The sequence below is a fragment of the Rhinolophus sinicus genome, linkage group LG09 (assembly GCF_036562045.2).
Source record: "Rhinolophus sinicus isolate RSC01 linkage group LG09, ASM3656204v1, whole genome shotgun sequence".
Taxonomy (NCBI): Eukaryota; Metazoa; Chordata; class Mammalia; order Chiroptera; family Rhinolophidae; genus Rhinolophus; species Rhinolophus sinicus.
In genome coordinates, this window is record NC_133758.1 from 31,597,276 (window position 1) to 31,616,457 (window position 19,182).

The following is a 19,182-nucleotide window of genomic DNA, read 5'->3' on the forward strand; positions in this document are numbered from 1 at the left end:
TAATAGTTCTGTGTGTAGCAGAAGACTCTGGTTAGAACACGTGCATGGTGGCTTTGTTCTTTTTCTATGTCAGTGTGATCAGAAATTCTACATGTAGAGCTAGGGTGGGGACAGAGCCAGGAGTGCAGTTTCCAGGCTCTCGGCCTCACGTGGAAAGGTGCTGGCTCAGGTAGTAAATGGCCATCAACTGTGATTGGATGGCTGTCAGCTGTAACCAGTGAACCATTGGCTACTAATAAAACTGCTGTGGCTACGCTAACAGAAAATGGGAGCTAGCAAGAAGATGGTGGCTGAGCTAGCAAGTGGCAGAGTGTGGATTGCGGATTGCAGAGAAGCGGATTGCAGCTAGCAAGTGAGGTTGATTGGCAGAGAAGTGGATGGCAGATTGCGGATAGTGTGGCTCCTGCTTCCTGTGTTTCCAACCTAGCTGCCAGCGAGTCTATAGTGGTATGACTCCCCTATCTATGGCTCCATGGGTGTTCCTTTTTGGCCTCACCATATCCTGTGTTCTTATGTGGGGAGCAGGATCAGAGACCCCGCATGAATCCCCGCATGACAACTGGTTACCCTCCAAATCACTGAAGGCCCCTTGGCATGTCCTCAGGACTTCCTCCACAGCACCCCAGCCTCACTCCCTCCCCTACACAGGAAGTGCTCTGGACATAGAGATCAAAGTGATGCCAGGCCCCAAAATTGATCTTGGGGATGCCTCTCCATCTCCTATCCCAGATTCTTCTTTTTCCAGGAGTCATTCAATAAATTATTCAACATATATTTATTGGAAAATTATATGCTAGGTCCTGGGAAACGAGTGGTTTAAAAAACAAGTACAAATTTTTATAGTGATTTATAATGCTTATATTCTAGTGGAAGAAGTCAATTAATAAAATACTTAAGGAAAAATAAAATACTTAAGGAAAAATACTATTACATGGTGATAAGTTTTGGGGGAAAAAAGAAATCAGGAAAAGGGATGAAGAATGTTGATGTGATTTATTTTAAAATACAGGGTAAGTAGAGTGGTTAGGAAAGCCCTCACTGAGAATGAGAATCTAAGAAAGATCTGGGAAGATAAGAGAGTAAGCCAGGTGGGTATTTGGAGGAAGAATAGTCCTTGCACAAAGACCAACAGGAGCAATTATACAAATAGAACATGCCGGGACTCTAAACTAAGGGTACCATAGAAAGGAGTCTATGGTCACTTCAGAAAGCACATTAAATATGAGTCAATACAGTAATTCTATCCTGGAAAGGTAATTATGGCATTGAAATGTTAAACGAGAATTCAGAATGTAGGAAACACTTGGCACCTTTCCCATTAAATACTCAAAATTGTCAAAACCTCTACATACTCAGTTCTGATCCTATCACTACACATGGCAATGTACATGGAGAATAGTCAAAGGATGACAATATGTGATAATGCAAACAATAAGGAAGCTAACAAATTGATATTATTTATCTGAGGGAAGACATGACAAAGAGGTACAATATAGTCATCAATTTGCTGGAAAAGAAAGTCCTTTGTCAAAAATAAAACCACATTATAATAGGAAAGAAGACTGAATTTCAGAGTGAAACAAGCATGGAATAAAAAATCCTGGCCCTACTACCGTGTTTCCCCGAAAATAAGACCTACGTGGAACATCAGCTCTAATGCGTCTTTTAGAGCAAAAATTAATATAAGACCTGGTATTATATTATATCGTATCATATCATATCATATCATATTATATCATATATTATACCAGGTCTTATATTAAAATAAGACTGGGTTTTATATTAATTTTTGCTCCAAAAGACGCATTAGAGCCGATGGTCCTGCTAGGTCTTATTTTCAGGGAAACATGGTACTAACCTGCATGACTTTGGGGAAGTAACTTAATATCTAGTTTCTTCAGCTGTAAATGGGGATAAAATACAGCCCTTCATGAGTTATTATATGGATGGGATTAAATTCTATAATGTAAGTAAAAACACCTAGCATAATGTCTGATCGAGAGCAATATTAGAAATGACAATGATAAAATAATAAAGCCTGTTAGTAGTATTGACCTTCATTCTGGCAGTACTGGATAGTGGTTAAGAACATGATTTCTGAAGCTACATTGTCTGGGTTCAAATTCTAGCCATATTACTTCCTAGCTGTGGGACAGTGGGCTGATTATTAAAATTCTCTCATTTTTGTCATTTGTTAACCCAGGATTGTCTATATAGATTTTGTGAGGGTTATATTAGTTAACATGTGTACAATGTTTAGAATAATAGTTCCAGATACTATTGTTTTCTGCCTTTTCCTCTTCCTTTCCCCCTCCCCATTTCCCTTTCCTTTCCCCCTCCTTCTTATAGTTGGTATGGTTTCAGAGCAATATTTTTGACATTTCTGATAAGTTATAAATATGGATATTGATTCATTGCAAAAACACATCAATACTGGTCTCTTTTGTTTGCCTAGTCCTCCTTTCTTCCCTTTCATTTCATATGATAATCCCAAGAGCACTCCCTAATGAAACTTCTATATCCAGAGTCTACTTTCTGGAGAACACAGCACATGACGACACTCTGGCTACTCTCCTCCAATCAGTAATGACACCTTCACAGCAATACTAATAACTAGCATTTGAATATTTATTATGTGCTGAACACTATGCCAAATGCTTTATGTTTATTATCCAATGTAACTTTCAACAGGTACTAATGTTACTCCATTTTATCTGTGGCTACTGCGGCTCAGAGAGCTTAAGAAAATGTCCTTGGTGACCCAGCTATAAAATGATGGAGCCAAGATTTGAAACCATGTAGTTCAGCTCCAAAGACAACACATACTTCACCATGAGACTATGGTGTCATTTAGTAGGCACTCAATAAATGCGTATTTATAAAACATGCTGAGGTGATTGGGTATTTTCACTGAGTTGTTTTAAGAACCTCTCACTATAATACCATGAATAGATCCATTATTGTTGACAATAAATGCGAACAACTGGGTGAATGGACAGTAAAAATGGGAAGAAATGCAGAGAAATGTCAGGTCAAGACATTTCTCTAAGGGAATGTTTTTGCTGAGAAGATAAATGTGTTAAGGAATTTTGAATGCACAGTACACATACAAAAATGCACTCAATGTCACAAGCAGTTGGAGTTTTAGTAGATACCCATTGAAACATCACCGAGATGTGATCAGACTCACATAATTTGGAAGGAACTGATGTCAATTTTGGCAAAGGGGTGGGAAACTGAACCCCACCTTACACTGCTGATCAAAGTTGTAATCACTACTTTGGAGAACAATATGACACTATCCAACAAATCTGAAAAATGCTCATACCTTACAATTTTGCAGTTAAACTCATATATCTAGAGAAATTTTTGTGCACATCCATTAAGAGGGAAATATATGGATGCTCCAACAGCATTTTTTTTTTTTTTGTAAAGGCCAACAACTTTTTAAAAGTTAAAATATCTATCAATAAGGGAATGAATATATATAGTATGGTAGTATATCTATATAACAGAATGTTCATATAGTATTTAAAATGACTGAATTCAATATATATGCATCAACATGGCTAGATCTTGAAGATATAATGTTGAAAGAAAAAAAACAAGTTTCAGGATGTTAAATACAATATATCATTACTGTAAATTTTAAAAGATAATCAATATGTTTATATTGTGAACGCATACAGATGTGGAGTGAAAGCATGAAATTGTGAACTGTTTATATAGCAAATCCATGATAGTGTTTATCTTGTTGGAGAAGAAGAGATGGTGTGTACAACAAAACTGCTGAGAGAAATAGAGGAAATTTAACATTTCCTCCAAAATTTTATTTCTCAAAACAAACTGACAATAACAACAACAACAAAAAACTGAGGCAAATACAAAAATAAATCAACATACTCTGTTTGGGGACAATGGGTTTTTACCTTTGTTCTTTGCTTACCTGTGTTCTTTGGTATTTTATTTATGCTTTTCAAAATTCATAACAATAAAAATAACAAGAAAAGAGAGATCATGTGTGTAACTTCAATCACGAATTGCTTTGGAAGTGGTCTTAATTGAAACGTAATGATTTAAATAGAATCCAGTTATAGAGGTTATTTCTAGGTTGGCTTCCATGTACAAGCATATTTTACACTAAAAACCAGGAAATTTCCACTTTCTTTAAAAAAGGAGTTTTTGTCTCTTTGGGAGTGATTTAGAGGTGGCTTTTCTTGTGTAGGGAGAATGGAATAGGTCAGTAGTTCCTAAACCTGGCTGGTCTTCAGAATCACCTGGAGAGTCCTTTGATATGCAAAAGTGGGAACCACACCCCAACTTTAGGAACAATATTCTCTTGGGGTGGAGCCCAGAGATTTGTTCCCTTTATTTCTGTAGTCTCTGATAACTCCCAGAGGAGTCTGATAATTAGCCTAACTTGGAAATCTACCTCCAGATGTCCTCTCAAGTTCCCTTCCTCCCTATGATTTTTTAAAGACTAATTGGTTTTAGTATAGGAGTAGAGTGGTTGCCTCTCAGGAAGAAACTAGAAGAGGGAAATAGAAAAGGATTCCAGTACGTAAAGTGGGCCTATCTTGTAACAAAGACCCCATTCGGTATATTCCTCCTTACCTCCTTATAAATCAGTTCAGGCTTAAGAAGTTCCATTATGCTTTAAAAACAGATACTTTCAGTGTCGTCTTTTATATAAAGTCCAGAATGCTTATCTTGCTTTGTGGTTGCTTAGTCATTTTTTTCTCTTAGTTTTCAAGAATGCTACAGACAGTTGAATATCAATCAGAAGAGCATTACATTTTTGAGTGCCAGGAAAATCAACATTATTGCAGTTCTATTTTTAGGAAGCTCCTTTTCAGTACAAAAAGTAAGGAGCAAGCACCGATCTTTGATTCTGAATTGCCATGTTCTTTGTACTTCACTTGCAGGTGACTATAACCTCCATTCGTACCACAAAATAAAAATGGGCTAATGATTTGTGCCTGCAAGGCATTTTCTTTTTGAGAGAGGCCTTACTATAAATCCTTCTGTGGATTATGGAGGAGTTATATGTCTTACAGTGCTTGAGACTATAAATATATGGGTCATAAAGGGAGAGCCTCCTGACAGACTTTTCATCTGTATCTGCCTTATAGGGCTTTTCTGAGGACTGGAAAGAGGGAAGACAGCACAGAAGAAATTATCAGTGAAACAGTTTTCTTGTAGAAGCATTTTGTGTTCACCAGCTTTTAAAGACTATATCCTAAGATGTGGCCTAAATTTTTATTTCTAAATTATTTTTCGACATGAAAAGATAGAAGTAGCAGGTTGCTATCAAGAGTGATTTTATTTTTATGCATATTTGGTTTTACTAGGGATCAGGGACAGGACGGGGGCATTCAGGGATTGGCTCCATGGTCTCCTTGATCCAGTCCAGGAAGGACAGAAGTTTGGTAAGATGCCGGGCATATTGGGTTGGCCACACGGGGTGCGTCCCCAAGATGTGTTTCCTTGAAACACACCATCACAGATCAGTGGGCCCCCTGAGTCACTCATAGCGATGTCCTTGCCACCCTGCAAGTATCCAGCACACAGCACGACGTCTGTCACCTTCTGGGGTTGGGCGTTGGCACACATCGTTGGGCAGGAGCTTGAGGTCCACACACTGGAACTAATCTGGGTACTCATCTACAAATGGATCTACTTCGATGTTGCCCCAGCCGGGGTGTAGCTGGTGCTCCCCATTCAGGGCTTCCAGGGGGGCAGGCCCAGGACCTTCACAGTATCTGTTATCAGGGCGGGCTCTGCCAGGTGGAGCAGCATGAGGTCGTAGCTGTAGTCTTCTACTGGATAGGTGGTGTGGTTCTTCAAAAGGCTCAAGTTGAATTGAGCGTGTGAGAAGCTCTTACTGACCTGGACAAACTGTGCTATGTCTTCATTCTCAAACAGGTTGTGGCGACCCTGCCAGAGCTGGTAATTACTGGGGAGAGAGAGGGACCAAGGGAATGAGGAGAGAAGAGCAGAAAGAGAGAAGGGGCAGAGCAGCAGGGAGGTGGGTCCCAAAGGAGAGAAAGAGAAACAAGGAAAAAACTGAGCACGAAAGGTTTAGAATCATGGAGAAATAGAGGCAGTGAGAAAGCAAAAGAATGTGACGGTGGGAAAAGCAGATCCAGAGACAAAGAGAAAGGCAGTGAAAAATAGCTTAAAAAGATACAGGAAATGACAAAGGCAGAGGGGAGAACAGAGAGATAAAGGGGGCAGGATGAGGAGGAAAAAAGACAGAGATAGTGAGAAACAAGACAAATGGAAGAAGCAGGAGTGAAAAAACAGAGCAAGGGAGGAGAGTGAGAAATAGACAAAGGGAAAGGGATAGAAGAAGTAAAGAGAGAGAATGAGAAACAGGCAAGAGGAGGCTAGGAGATGACAAAGTGAGTGATTTTTTATTTTTTTTAAGTTAGTGATTTTTTTTTTAATTAGTATCAGGTGTACAAAACAATGTAATAGTTACACATTTACACCCTTCACAAAGTGATAACCTCCCCTCCCCCAATCTACTACCCTTCTGACAATTCCATTGACTATCTTCCTTATGCTGTACTCCACATCCCGTGACCATATATATAATTATAGTTGACATTCAGTATTATTCAGCTTCAGCTTCAGTTGTACAGCACAGTGATCAGGCATCCACACAATCCATAAGGTGGTCTCCCTAATAAGAAAAGTGCCGATCTGACACCCTACACAATCCCTACAAAATTGTTGATTATATTCCCCCAACTGTCTTTCATACCCCCATAGCAATATTGTGACTACTAATTTGTGCTTTCTAATCCCTTTATCTTCTCCCCCATCCCCACCCTCCTCCCATCTAGCAACCATCAGTTTTTTCTCTATATCTCTGAGTCTGTGGTACATTTATACAGTGGAGTATTACTCGACCATAAAGAACAATGAAATCTTACTATTTGCAATCATGTGGATTGACCTAGAGAATATGATGCTAAGTGAAATAAATCAGACGGAGAAAGACAAATACCATATGATCTCTCTCATATGAGGAATCTAATAGAACAGAATAAACGAGCAAACTAAACAGAAATAGACTGAGTGGTTGTTTTGATATTTTCTATTGTTTCCTCCAGTCTGAACACAGAGTCTAAATTCTGCTCTGACCTTGTGCCTTTAGCCCATTCTGACCCACACACCTTTATCTTCATCCAATGAAAGGGACCTCTAGGAGCCACGCTGTTCATGAAGTTTTAGACCATCGTCATTCATTCTCACTCTTGTCCCCTGTCCTGCTTCTGTGTTCACTCAGCAACTCATCTGTGGCTTTCCTGCTAATATCCTAAGACTTAGCCCTGAGATCTAATTCTGAATTGAACTTTTCCAACTGGACCCTCACGTTTGCTCTTCACTTCAGTTTTGCCCCCTGTGACCTTATCTGTTCTATTTCTGTATTTTATATACCAACCCAATGTTGTCTTCGTTCTTGTGACTGACAGCTGAAAAGGAGGACACCCTCCCCCACAGTGGTAAGGGCTGATGCTCTCTTGCCCAATTTTGGTCTGATATTTTAAGTAAGTGTTTGCATCAGTCCTCTAGTCCTATCTGAGTCTCTGTGGCTAGATTTCTTGTATAAATACTCATTATGTTTGCAGGGTTTTACATGTATTCTTATGATGCTGCCATTCTCAGATCATTTTCGAAGCACCCCATTTGGAATTGCCTTCTGAACACAATGCCTTGTACAATAAGAACTCAACTGGCGTATGTTGAATGAGTCAAATACAAATACATACAAGAAAAAGTAGCTTCATAAGAATACTTTTGTTAAAGTCAAAAGAGCATTTCTCAGTTTTCATCAGCTACCTTATTCATAACATATCGATAGATGACTTTGGAACATTTTAAAAAATAAACACCCCTCACCCCACAGCAGAGGATTTATCAGCATTGGAGATTATTAAATGCAAGTGCCACAGACTGGAAATGAATTTGCTAAATAGGTAATTTGAACAAGTTTCAATTAATGGTGGAATGTCTAGGAGTAAATAGTCTCCTACAATGAATTCTTAAAAAGGGATTATATTCATTTAGTTGATATATTTGATGGTGATTTTTAAAATCAGTGACAATATTTCATAGCCACCCTTTTTACATTGAACTTCCTGGAAATAGTGTAATCTTGGGCCTTTGTTGAATATAGCATCATTTGATTGTACTTTATGTAAGACATCTAAGCAGAGAACAGTTGCCTACACCCCTGCCCCAGTCAAGAACTCTCTAATCCTTGTAAAGCTATAATGAGTAACATATTCAAAGAAACAAAGTGGAAAACTTTCTTTCTAATTTTCTGCTTTATAGGTTTTCGTTGTTCCCACATATACTTTATTTACTATGCCACCAACCTTGCCTGCACATTTTCTCTTTCAGGCACTGCACTAGGTACTGGTCATATAGCAATAAATAAAATAGTCCCTGTCTACAAGAAAGAAACAGTTGCTTTGGGAAGGATAGACACATAAACAAATTTGCAAACCGTGGTAGGTACTCTTTAGTGTCTTGCCAAGAATGCTCTAGAATTACAGAAATGATCTAGTGATTAGGAGACTAAGATGGAGTGATTACTTCATAACAAAATTCGTGGTATTTATATAGGCTGGAAGTCAGCGAGTTTTTTCAACAAAGGGCCAGATAGTAAATATTTTAGGCTTTATGGCCAGGCAGTCTCTGTTGTAATTAGTCAATTTCACGGTTGTAGTGTGAAAGCAGACATAGACCATAGGCAAATGGCTGTGTTCTAATAAAACTTTATTTATAAAACCAGGAAAAGCAGAAGACCAGATTTGGTTCATGAGCCATAGTTACTGACCCCTAATCCAGGTAAGGAGGGATGAGTAATATAAAGGTATTCCAAGTACAGGTAACAATATAATAAAAGATCAGAAGCAAGAAAGCATACGAGCTCTGCCAACTAAGTTTGCGAACTTGTTGCAACGATGTTGCTAAACTTTTTTGATATCAGAGAGATTATTCATTATGAATTTGTACCAACTAGACAAACAGTTAACCAAGTTTACTATTTGGAAGTGCTGAGAAGGCTGTGTGAAAAGTTAGATGACATGAACTTTTCACCAACAATTCATGACCCTTGCATCACGGCAATGCACAAGCTCACAGGGCACTGTCTGTGAGGGAGTTTTTAGCCAGTAAACAAATAACTGTATTGGAACACCCTCCCTACTCACCTGATCTGGGCCCCCATGTCTTATTTTTTTACCCAAGGATAAAGGAAATATTGAAAGGAAGACATTTTGATGACATTCAGGGCATCAAGGGTAATACGACGACAGCTCTGATGGCCATTCCTGGAAAAGAGTTCCAAAATTGCTTTGAGGGATGGACTAGGCAGTGGCATTGGTGCATAGCTTCCCAAGGGGAGCACTTCAAAGGTGACTGTAGTGACATTCAGCAATGAGGTACGGAGCACTTTTTCTAGGATGAGTTCACGAACTTACTTGTCAAACCGCATATGTATTCATGGGTAATAGCAATGATAGTCAGAATAAAATTTTAAAAAATGCTGAGAATGAGCTGAGTAAGAGTGACTAAGACTATATTGTGCAACGCTTCATATGTCAATTTAAGCAGTTGGATTTTACCCTCAGGGGAGTCACAAAATGAGCTTCTGTCCTGTAAAACTAGTATAAAATCAACTTGTTCATCGTCAAAAGGAAGAGATGGAAAGTCTATTAGAAGAAAAAGCATAAAGTGAATCAAAATTCTTATTTTTAACATTTTTAATAATTACCAATGGCTAGATTACTGGATGCATTATAATCTTTTTTCTTCAGTTATGTACAGTTTTTTCTGCACAGCAATTACCAAGAACCTGACAAAGGCAGCATACACATATATCAATGACACATCCCCTCAACCAATTCTGTCTTCAACCAACAAATTGTTTTTGCTGTTCTCCTAGAAATAATGGGACACTTTGGAGAAAATTGCTCCCTCTAATGACTTTTCTGTAGAAATTAGAAAAAAAAGCTACTGGAGAGAATAGCATTTAGATGAAATGCTGAAATGAGTCAACTGCAGAGATGAAAAATTGCCCTGTAGCTTAGTAGATTTTATGACAACTTATCTGGATAATAGTTTAAAAAATAATTCTTTAAGAAAAAAAATCTCAGAAATCAACTATTAAAACCACCTGTAGCGTTACGAGAATCTTGGAATATTTTTTCTGCCCAGAAATTGGCTGAACCTAATAGCAATAGTTTGTAAAGGGATTTTAAAGCTAGTTAAGAATTGATAACGAGTATATGATTAAATATTCCTTTTAATCTTAATATTTTTAATATTCATTATTTAAATAATTTAATAATGTTTAATGTTAATAATTACTTGTATGTAATTTTAATTTTTATAATTGTAATAATCTTCATGTCCATGATTTTCTAACATGAGAAGAATAACATGGTTGGGGAGAGAGTTGTGGCCTGTCAGAAGCCTGGAAGTAATAATCCATCTGCAGGCCTGCAAGTCTGAGCCATCTCTCTGAGGCCAGATGTACCAATTCTTTGACTATAATGAAATAAAAAACATGAAATACCAAAAAAATCTCAGCAAAGGAGGTCAAAGCTTCAGGGATTTCTGGAGGTCTGTGAATGAGCATGTTCAGTTACAACTGGCCACTTCGGGGGCAGGAATGTTCTGACCCACTTCATAATTTCATCCAGGTAATAAGGGGCCAAAATGACACTTTATAACAATCTTTTTCTCCTTGATTTGGGACACTGATCACAAGATTTCTCTCTAATCTATGCATAGACTATGTAATATCTAAAAAGTAAGCAGTCATAATTTCTCAAAGAAAGGGAGATTTTTTTCTTTTGGCAAAGAATATTTAAATATGGCATGAATATCGAAGAAAAACTTTTAATAAGGAATTTTCAGAAACTGCATGAGTCTCTTTCATCACAAGCAAGTTCTTTCTTGGAAAGGGCACAGTTTACACAAAAGCACACTTTACACCAAAGCAACAGTGACAGTATTATTAATGCCTTAATCTCGTTACAAAAGGGAAAAATTATTTCACTGAGGTGTCAAGAGGGCCTCAGGTCCTTTTTGGTTATTTTCCTGATTTTTTTTTCCATTCAAGTAGGGGAAAATTGAGACTTAGGTCAATCTGAGGCATTACAAACAAAACACAAATGTCTTCATGTGGGAAATGACTCTCAGATATCGTATCTTCCCTGGGAGGCTTATAATCAAGTTGCAAGTGCCCTCAGTGACTTTGATAATGAAACTATAACTGGGGACCCCACAATGGCAGAATGTCACGGGAACCAGAAGACTTGAGATTGATCAGAAGGAGCACTGATCATTCGGCAATGAAATCAGCAAATAAACACTGGACGTTATGGCACATATGCCACACCTTTCGTTTGTGGCAGTGTACAGTGGTGCACTAGTCCTTGAAATGGCACAAAGTGGGATTGTTATCTGCTGTCTTTCTCACCTGTTCCCTTATGCCTATCAGCCTAGTTTTCCTTTTGGGAACTATCCCTTCATTGCATGCAGTCTTGGTCAGACTATAAATCAAGGTCTCAGGATAAAAGTTGATCAGAAAATCAAGCCAAGTTAAACACTCTACTCCAGAATTTAAACGTATAGCAGATGTGATATAAGACACAAAATAGTTGTAACTGATCATTCTAGTTGAGAAGTGGGGTGACATTTTTTTATCTGCTCAAAAACAACAACCCCAAACAAAACAAATAAACCCCAAATCCACAAATACCACCATCATCAACAACACTCAAGTATTAGCTGATAGCCATGAGGAATTGGCATAAAGATGGTTATTCCTGAACCAGAGCGAGTGCCATTCTGTCCTGTGATGGGTGCTAGTGCTAGCCACATTCTTTTTGAAAATAATCAAGGCAATTACATAAAATAACTTCCCTTTAAAAGTCGCATCAATGATAAGTTTGTAGTTTTCATTATGAAAGTGAGAGTCATTATCACACCTTCAAGGAATATGATGGTTAAAGAAAAAAAAAAAAAAATCAAGCCTATCACCAAGCTCTCGAAGACACATAATCTTTGGCATTGAGTTTCCTGGTTTTTGTTATGATGTGCCAACCTACTCTTACAGGTTTTCCTCTCTAAATATTCTCTCAGTCTGCAAACCCACTGGAAGCCTGTGTCAGTCCATAAAGGCTTCACCACATGGTGGCACTCTGGTTGTGCCTTTAGTGAAATAGCTTAGTGTTTTCTTTTTAGGAAAAGGGTTGATCAAAACACGGAGTGAAAAACAAAAACAAACATCCACTCCTCAGCTTTCGATGCTCTTAGGAAACAATGGTCTCGCTAGTATTTTTCTCCATGTCACCCCTGTATCATTCTCCTGTTTCAGAGGCCTCCAGGTACCCTTGACTTTGACTCATACAATTAGTTACAGCCACTGGGTCCCAAAAGTGAAGGCCGGAAACTGCCTGATTCTGAACAATAGGAGGCTGATTCAAAGATATTGCTAATTCTTTCTTGTGACTGTTCCTCTCTTTGCCCATTCAGAGCCCCTGTCCTCCTCTTCATAAATGAATCACCGGGGAATTTTCTGCACACCCTAGCTTCCAGACCAACAGCTTGCTCACTCGTTCTAAACACCTGAAGTAAAATAAGTAGTACTAAGTAAATCAAGAAAAACGAGGTCTAATGGATGAGGTCTCCGGATGAAGTTGTTCCACTTTAATCTTCAAATCTGCACAAAGCACTCAGCCCTAGAGTAAAGAATGCTGTAGAACAGCAGTGCCTTTTGCCTCTGGGGAGCCTGTGTTTTCTTTTGAGAGAAAGTTGCCTTAAGGTAGAGGAAGGTCCAGTCCTGTTCAGCACACCAGGAGAAAGGCTGACTTAGTGATTTCTGATAGATAATTCACAGGAGGCAGAATAACATTTCAGCTGAGCTATGTGAAGAGGAAATTATAAATTAATTATTCAAGAAGTACTTTTTTGATAACAGAAAAGACTATTAAATTATCTGTTATTTTTTTCTAGTTGTTCTCTACTGCTGGTAACAAATTCCCATGAATTAAGTGGCTTAAAAAGCACTCACTTATTGGTTCTGCAGGTCAGCAGTTTGCCAATGGTGTGGCTGGGCTCTTGCTCAGAGTATTTCAAGGTTGAAATCAAGATGCTGACTGCAGTGAGTTCTCTTCTGGAGGCTCTAGGGGGACAAAATCTGCTTCCAAGCTCAGTGGTGGTTGGCAGGATCCATTTCCTTGTGGTTATATGACTGAGGTCCACATTTTCCTATTAGCTATAAGCCACAGGCCACTATCAGCTCTTTACCATGTGGCCTCCATGGGCAATTCACAACATGGTTTCGGCTGTTTCCAGGGTAGGCAGAACATGTCTTCCTCTAAAACCAACCAGAGGGGGAGGAAATATCTCTACTTTTAAAGGGCTGCTGTGTTTGATTAGTTAGTTCACTCCCACTCGGATAATCTCCCTTGGTGAAGATTGACAGATCTGGGTCCTTAATTATATCTGCAAAATGTTTTCACAACAGCACCTAGGTTAGTGTTTGGTTGATATCTGGGAGAAGGTGTGTGTATACCAGGGGTTGGCATACTATCTCACAGTAGTTGATTTATTTTAATTCCACCCCCTCACCCCTGTTCTGCTATGGGCATTGCAGCAAGCCTCGGGGATGGCCACAGTGTACTCTGCCTTAGGAAGAGTTATGGTTGTAATCCTTATCACCCTCCTGGGCTAAGTCAGAGGATATAAAAGTTAGAGCTGGAAAAGTCATTAGAAATGGAGTTCAATATATCTGAGACCAGGAGAGATAGAGAGTCAGAAACAACTCAGGGTCACGTGGAGGCTGGCCCATCTGGCTCCGGCCAAAGCCTTCGGATTTCTGGTCTAGTCTCTAGCTTCTTCCAACCAGCCAGTGCTGCTCCATGGTGGAGTTTTCACCAGGATAAGGGGAAATCAGAAAATGAGAACACTTTAGTAAGTTTTAAATTATCCTAAATATTTTTTTGTTTAAATTATTAGGAGATTATACTGCCTAACCCCCGCCCCCCCCCTTTTTTTTGGTTGTGATGAGGGGTGAGCTAGCTGAAGTGCCAAGAAATTACCTGTATGGTTCTTCCATAATTCATTTTTTAGCCATGAATACAATATCAATCTTTGGATTTCTATATCAGGACATAAATATGACATCATGGTCTTCAGAGTGTAGGGGGAGATGTTTTAAAAGAGAAAGGAAAACCACATCCAAAATGAAAATATTATGATCCAACTATTTCACATGCTTAATCTGTATTTTAGTTATTATTTGCTTTTATTCTTTAAACAATTCATTGCCTTTAAACTCTTTAAATTACTTTACAATTCCCCCCCTCTTTACACTATAGTGGTGAAAAAACTTAGGCATAGAAAAGTCAGTTGTTATTATTGTCATTGATATTCCAGTGAGTGGCAGGATCAAACCACCAATCCCCTGAATTTCTAATCTATCCATCTGATGTGTTCAGAATATATCATGGGCATGATCATTATTTTTCTTGCTGATTGGTAAGTGTATTTGTAGGGATTATTAAGAATTGATGATAGGATAAAGGAAATGGATAAATATATAAAAAGTTATCATTTAGTGACTTCTGTGTGCCTCTAGGATAGGCACTCTGATATATTTTCTTTAAATCACTCATCAATCTGAAAGGTAGATTAAAAATCCTCTTCATTCCACATGGGGTAACAATTTTCAGAGAGATTCAGTACCTTGGCCACAGTTAGAAATCTAGGAAATGGCAGAGCTGTAATTCGACCTCAGGACTCTGTAGTCCAGGGTCATTCTGCTATACAGTATGTGTGGCTATCCATCAGCCACTTCTGTGCATGTGTATTTCTTTCTATCACTGCCTGAGAATAATGATTCCATTCAGAGATGAGAGATGATACTGTAGCCTAGAATACCTAGACCTGGAATAGCGAATGGGGTCTAGACTTGACACTGTCACTAACTGTGATGGACTTGGGTGCGTCACTTTGTCAAGTTCTCTGAGCTTCAGTGTCCTTGTCTGTAAAACAAAGTGATAGGTCGGATAAAGTGATTCTCATTGGTGCCTACTGACCTGAAAGTCTGGCTCCCTTACATTTAGGTTAACTTGTCTTACTTTATTTAATCACGTCCTCCCTTGCACACTGCCTTCCTCATCCTCATTTATTTCTGTGGCTGTTACAATTGCCCCTGTTAATATCATTACTGTGGCAATTACCAATATGACTGTACTGCTGCCCTCATATTTACTGCTATAGCAGCTGCCTCCAATATCACTATTAACTTCCACTGCATACATTCTCCCCTTTGAATTTCAAAATCTCCAAGAAACAGTTATTATTACCTCCATTTTACAACTGAGAATAAAAATGATTGGATAAATTTTAAAAACATACTAGAGGTCACATGACTAATCAGTGGAAGGTATAGAATTCAAAACTGTCTTCAAAGCCCCAGATCTTTATTATAACTACCAACATGACATTTATTAGATTCTCCTTATCTAGTGTTTACTTTAGTAGAAAAACAGTCTTTTAAACCTGACCTAACAGAGGTAAAATGGACTTTCCAGGAAGATGTGCTATGTTTATCCCATGACCTCTCGTGCTCCCTGACACACAGGCATATACTCCTGTGAGTGTGTCAACCTAGATTGAGAAACGGAGGGAAAAGGATCTAATGCTGGGATTTTGTTTAGTCAGCAGCTCTTTACTGGATTCTGTTGGGTCACACGCACTGTGCTAGGTACTGTGGATGCAAAGATGAATAAGACACAATCCCCGCCCAAAGCAGTGAGGAAATCAACTTAGTTCTCCAGTAGCTGCTCCAGGGCCGAGGGGGCAGGTCACCACTTAGCAGTTTCCTGAAAAGGAATACTCTAAGAACTCTGTGTCACCTTCCTATACATCAGTGAGAGATGTGCAAAGCAGGGTTGTCAAACTGGCCTACATACAGGTGCTGCCCAGTTTGGGGAGAGTGATTTTTCTTTGAAATGGAAAGATTTGGCTTTGGGGCCTAATAGGGGAGGGGTTATGGAGGAAGCAATGGGAAAGAACATTCCCTGAGGCACTAAGGAGAGTTTGGCGGAAGATGATTTTTTTTCGGTGATGAAAATGAGCATGAGCTCAGAAGCCCAGAGGCCTGAAACAGGGCATGGGAAGGCAGATACCCTCTCTCTGTGACCAGCCAGGCAAGTGTGTGTCTATGTGTGTGTGTGTACACAGGTGAATGTGCCTGCACATGTGCGAGTGTGTCTCTGTGAGCACAGGCCTGTGCACATGTATGTTTGTGAGTGTGCCATTAGCTTGTGTATGTTTTTGCATGTGTGAGAATGTGCGTGTGCATGTCGGTACATGTGTGTGTCTCTGTGCACCTGACTGTGTGCTGTGTTCATGTGTTGTGTTGTGTGAGCATGCATGTGCCATAAGGGAATCCAGCAGGAAGTATTTCTGTTGATGCTGTACGTGCTTACTCTTAGTCTGGAATGGATATAAACTGGAAAATCTATGAATGGATGTGGCTAAGACCCATAAGAATAGAAATAATGTAAATTTTGAGGATTAACAATATTTTTGATGTCTAATGATTCCAAAACCAGCTTGCAAAGCTGATCATTTTAACCACCGAGATCGACATTGTAGGTGAGGAGTGGTGTGGAGGTAAAAAGGGGTTTATTTTCTGTTATAATCTATGCTTTCTATAATGCAGTCCTCTGCCCCCTACTTGCCAGAGAAATTGCTTCCTTTGTCTGAACTTGCTTACAACAGATGCCTTATTACAGCCTGGGTTTTAATTGTCCTTATGAATACTGAAAACAAAATGAAGAGAGGGGAAAAAAAACAAAACAAATAGTATCTATCTACAAACATTTTAAAACAGAGCTGACGAGCATGGTAAATATATTTCAAAATGATTTTAGTTTGACAAGGAGGATGGAAGTCTAACCTTTTCCCAAAGGGGTTAACTCTCTGGGGAAGAGATAATTATGACTATTTGTGTTTGTTATACACACAGAGCTGTAAGGATCTGTTGTCTTTCTCACTGGTATATGATTTCTACTCAAGTGTGCTTCTGCTAAAACACAGCTTTTATATTTATTTCTGAAACCAATTTTAGTCATTTTTCTCTCATCCAATACCAAAATATTGTATTTCAGGTACTGGTTTGATAATAGTGAAATTCCAGGCCTATAATATAATGCAACATTTTTTTTTTTTTTTGATCAAGAGTATATTTTCATCTGTGCATATGAATGTGATGTTGTATGTATTAAAAAGAAAGCAGAGCCTTTCTTCCTTCATTTACTACTGATTGAGAAAAAAAAAGGCCAAATGTAAATCTAAAGTCAGAAATTACCAAGCTTTGGAAGTATAATTATTAAAACAGTCTCTGGTTCTCAGAAGGCAGTCTTCGTACACAGCTTTGCCTGTCCTTCTCGAAATCTGAGAGCTGTTGCACTACATGTCCAGGCTGTAGCAGCATGACCCAGCTTTCAGGGTACGAAGTGTCTCTCTTAGCGACTTAATGGGGGATTCAGAGAACCCACTAATTATCAAGAGTGCCAAACACCTCTCGTGTTCACGTTCCCTTTGCAAAGGAACATGTTAAGTAGCTTTGAATCATGTAGCATTTAGTCTGTACTTTGGAAAAAACAATATATTGGGGAAAAGGGAGAGATGCTGAGTGTCTTGGTAATCCTGTATATTAACAGCCATATTTCGTCCATTGTGAAGTCCACAATACATTGATATTAAAGAAGAACTCAATGTGCAGCACAGGAATTATCCTGGCTGACGGGGACAAAACTGGAGAGTGACAAGGAGCTCCAGTGACTAGGGCAGTAATTTGAATCCCACTGAGGGCCGAGCTGAGAGGTAGGCAGTAAGAAGGCAGAAGAAGGAGGAGGTGAGGAAGGCGTGGATGGAGGTCAGAAGACTGCTTTTAAAACAAAATGGCGTAGGGAGCATTTGTGTAAGCAAGCGTGAAGAGGAGAGCAAGATAAACTTCAAAAGGTATTCAAAGGAGAGCAAGCTGGGATGACTTTCACAGTCAGGACCCTAGCACAAAGGCAGGGACTGCAATGAGTCATTTAACATTACTGACCATCAGCAAAATTGTGGACAACTCATGGCCGTCCAGGCTGGATGAAATATTCTCTTAGAAGGTATGGATTAATGGTTGCAGGTGAATTATAAACAGGGAGCGTGGAGGGGAATAGCACATTCAGGAAAAATGGAAATAAGACAGTGTTCAGGTTTTTGCGAGCAGTAAAAGGCTTTCCAATAGAAGCCACGACTCGGGTTTTCTTCTTATCCCCTAGCAGGGTAACTGCTGCCTTCTGACTATGGGGAATTGTTTGGGGCCCCAAGTCATGCAATTTAAGTCATAGAACTCCCTTTCTAGTAGGTGCAGACAATGTAAAGATATGTGAACATGTATTTGGGGGTCATGGTATTCCAGAAGCTGGAATGTGTTGGAGCTGGAGAAAACTTTGCATATCATCTCATTAAACTCTTAAATTATAAATGTGGAAACTGAGGCTTAACAAGGTGAAAAGACGTAGCTAAAACCCACTCAACTTGGCAGTGGCAGAGCTGGTGTAATAAGCGTCTCCTTGCTGTTGTTCTGTTCTCTCTCTCACTCTCCTTTACCTTTTTTTTTCTGTTGCTCTGAGACAAACAGTGAATCTCATTTTGATCAATGAGATTGATTCTTTAAAAAAAAAGTTAACACACCTATGTAAACACTAACAGAAAATACTTGTCTCCTTTTCTTTTTTTCCGTTCAGAGCTCCCATGCATCACATCATCCAAACTTGAGAGGCAGCATTTTCTCCCCAACATTGACTCCACCTACACTGTGGTTTTATACAATATGCCAAACAATATGCCATAATAATAGGCTCATCCAATCTCCAACCCTATTTACTTAAACCTTACTTTGAGGCATGAAGCCATGAATTTTCACAGATGAATTCATTTGAGAAGAGCTCAGCAGCTACCATGTGCCAAGCAATGTGCCAAGCAATGTGCCAGAGCAAACTGCAGAGATACAGTTCCCATCTAGGAGTCGTGACATGGAGCATGCAGTCTAGCAGGGAGAGCGCCATTCATGTAAAACCACCA

The 19,182-nt window shown here is 39.1% G+C and overlaps 1 pseudogene; it reads right to left on the reverse strand.

The window, feature by feature from the left end:
- Positions 1 to 5,347: 5,347 nt before the first annotated feature.
- On the reverse strand, positions 5,348 to 15,356 carry LOC109452086 (glandular kallikrein-3, submandibular; annotated as a pseudogene).
- Between the last annotated feature and the right edge of the window lie 3,826 nt (positions 15,357 to 19,182).